This window comes from Doryrhamphus excisus, chromosome 8 (genome assembly GCF_030265055.1).
Source record: "Doryrhamphus excisus isolate RoL2022-K1 chromosome 8, RoL_Dexc_1.0, whole genome shotgun sequence".
In the NCBI taxonomy this organism is placed as follows: domain Eukaryota; kingdom Metazoa; phylum Chordata; class Actinopteri; order Syngnathiformes; family Syngnathidae; genus Doryrhamphus; species Doryrhamphus excisus.
The window spans coordinates 12,953,193-12,956,796 of NC_080473.1; positions in this window are offsets into that span (position 1 = coordinate 12,953,193).

Below are 3,604 nucleotides of genomic sequence, written 5' to 3' on the forward strand. Positions count from 1 at the left end.
ATGACCGGAAATGACATCACAGTGGTGTCAAAGTTCATGTAGCAATAGGTAATGCAAATAAAATCAAATAATAAAATAAAATAACTCCTGCCTCGATTTAGTTGTTGTCACTGTTAGTGTTAGTATTGTGTTGTGATTTTTTTTACATTTCTTAATTTTTAGTTTTTTTCTTCAGCGATCCACACTCCTTACCAGAAGGTGGCGGTAATGCACACCAAAAGTTGCTTGCTAACTGCCATTAAAAACCAAAAAAGAATAATACCTGCCTCTAAAAGTGGCACACAACAGCATACACATACATATATCAATTGAGAAATGAATTATTGGTTAAATGTAATTAATATAATTAAGATTAAGATTAAGATTAAGATTAAGATATATATATAATTATAATATATATAATATATATATATATAATATATATAATTAAAGAAGATACATTGTGATAGCATGAATCTCTTGCTGTCATATGTAAAAGGTGTGTACCCTATAAGATGCTTACGTATGGGGGCCCAGAATTTGGTGCTTCACTCATCCTGGCTATTTTAATTCACGCAGAAGCTCCCTGGACTCCTGCTATTGATTCTCTTTTAGTGTGTGTTTAATTCCCAGCCAGAGTTGGCCTGCCATCACCGCCACTTCCCACTGACTTTATCGACCATATCATACTACATCTAAGCTCAGCGTCTGTACTTTCTCATCGCCTCTTACGTACTGCATGCCTCATTGTGTTTTATAGCTAACAGCGACAGCGTCGCTACAGTCTTTTTATCGCTCAACTCCTGTTTTCCATCGGAGTGACTTTAAGCGTCAATTGTCTGGCAGCCTTGGACTTCCGAGAGAATGCATTCCTTTGTCGTTTGAAAACAAATAACATAAGCGGGAGGCCTTGAGCAAGTTCTGTTTTCTACGCAAACGCCAGCCACACTTTTGTACTCGTGTTGTGTGTGAAGCGTTGCAGACGTGGCTTTCATAGCAGTATATGACGATGTGTGTATGTGTGTGTATGTGTGTGTGTGTAAGGCTTTAGGTTATCGTGAAATCACATGCAGCTTAGAGGTCTTGTGATTGAAATCCCGTGTTCAAGCTCCTGTACTTTGTCCCCCCACTCTCCCTTTTTGTAATGTTGTTTCCTGCATGTAGGACAGAAATACCAGTGTTTTGTTGCCGAGGAGACCAGACAGATGATCATGTGTGTGCAAGTGTACTCGTGTGTATACAAAGAAGATACTTCATTTTGACAAATTCTAACTTAATAGAAATCCGTTCTCTTCCACCCTCTCGGCTTGGTCTTGTAATTTCTTTATTTATTTAGTTCAGTGGAGTTCAAAGTATGAAGCGCAGCAGCCTGATTTGGGCTCTTTTTTACCAGCTAAGCTAACCGTACCTTCTGGGAACAAGAAAAGCAGCATCATGTACCATGTGATCAGAAATTGTATTAATTTTTGTTTTTTTTTCAATTTTTGTTTTGTTACATTTGTTCACTTCCTGCTTTCCTAAGATAGTTAATTTTAATTTTAATTTTAATTTTAATTTTAATTTTAATTTTAATTTTAATTTTAATTTTAATTTTAATTTTAATTTTAATTTTAATTTTAATTTTAATTTTAATTTTAATTTTAATGTGTGTTTAGAGTGGTTTGCGGTTTGTATTGTTAAAAGTGATTATAACAAGCCGACATTAACAGTCTGAGAAAACCTAAGACTAATCTTTTAAAGGAAAAGTATTTGCTGAGTTAAGCTGTGTTTACACTTGCACTCATTTGCCTCTCTGCAGTATCTGGAAATATGCAATGGCAATGCATGATATTTATTGATTTATGACATGCCCGAAAAGCATAAAGATTATTTGTGTTTTGTTTACGCATAAATTATTCATTCATTTTTTTCCGCTTGTCCTCACGGGGGTCACAGGGGGTGCTGGAGCCTATCCCAGCTGTCTTTGGGCGAGAGGTGGCCAGCCAATCACAGGGCACATTGGAACAAACAACCATTCACACTCACATTCATACCTATGGACAATTTGGAGTCGCCAATTAACCTAGCATGTTTTTGGAATGTGGGAGGAAACCGGAGTACCCGGAGAAAACCCACGCATGCACGGGGGAGAACATGCAAACTCCACACAGAGATGGCCGAGGGTGGAATTGAACTCGGGTCTCCTAGCTGTGAGGTCTGCACGCTAACCACTCGACCACCGTGCAGCCGTACGCATAAATTATGTGAAAAAAAATGGTGCACATTGGTACAAAATGACCACATGACTACTGCTAATAGTACGCGTAACGCGCATTATACACTCACGGATTGCGTCATCCATGAAGCAGTTGTGGCCTTATTTGGTCGTGTGTGACGCCACGCACCAGAAAAGAAATATAATAATCGTAGAGTAGGTGCATCAGTGATCAATAAATACAGTAATCCCTTGTTTATCCCAGTTAATTGGTTCCAAACCTGACTGAGATATGTGAATTTCCACAATGTAGCATTCCTTATTTATAATTAGAATGTTTTTGTAAGTAGAGTATGGACAAATATGGTTTCAAACATTATTAGAGCCTTCTAGATATGAAATTACACTTGATAGTCACCTCTATAATCAAGTCGACTCACATTTTAGCATTTACAAGTTGTCTAGTGTGAACTGGTGGGCGAGTAGAGGACACGTCAGCTCCAAAACACGTTGGCAGAATAAACTCACCCAAGATTATCAGCGAGCTAAGATGGTCTGTAGACACCGCTCACAGTCCTCCGGTGAGGAATCACACAGGAAGTCAAAGGCAGGTCATTGGGAGGGTCGACAATCAACAACTCTGGATTTGCTGATCTTGTAAATACGGGTTTTAACTTTATTAGAGACTTCTATACCCAAAGTAACATCCCTATAGTAACATCCCTATAGCCATCATTATTTTTGAAATGGAGTTGCAAAATTCTAACTGCAAAGTGGCGAGGGACAACAAGATGGCACTAGCTTGTGGCGCTATACTGGTGTCTAAAGGGTTGCTATCCCCAAAATATAAGTATTAGTATTTAATATTTACAGTTTAATTTGTTTTTGAAAAAATTAATTATCTAGGGATCAATATAAATAGATACAATATTTTCATAGCTAGGGCATGTAACACCTATTTACGACTTTTTTAATATGGTTTTTGCCATTATTAGAGCCTTGTATACATGAAATAGCACCCCTATAGTCACCGTTACACTCCTATTATTCTTTGTTTTGTTGGTGAAAATTTTGATTTGATTGCCAGAAAATAAATTGATGCTGAAACACAAAATGTAAGCCTTTAAACACACTTTTACGACCAATGGTTTTTTTTTTCCTGTGGAGCTCCCCCTAGAGGTGTGCAATGCAACTTAAATATCGGATACTGTGCTTAATGCAAAATTATAAGAAAAAAATAAAAGTAATTGACTCATGAAATAATAAAATTACAGATTTTATTATTAAACATTGCTCCTGATATGCGGCGCTGAGTGGAAAAAGTTTGGACACCCCTCATTTAACTATTACACATTGTTGCTTTAATTCTGATTTTACAGTAAAGAATCAGAGTCAAAGACTCAAAGAGTCAGAAAGGAAAGTTGTGTTTAT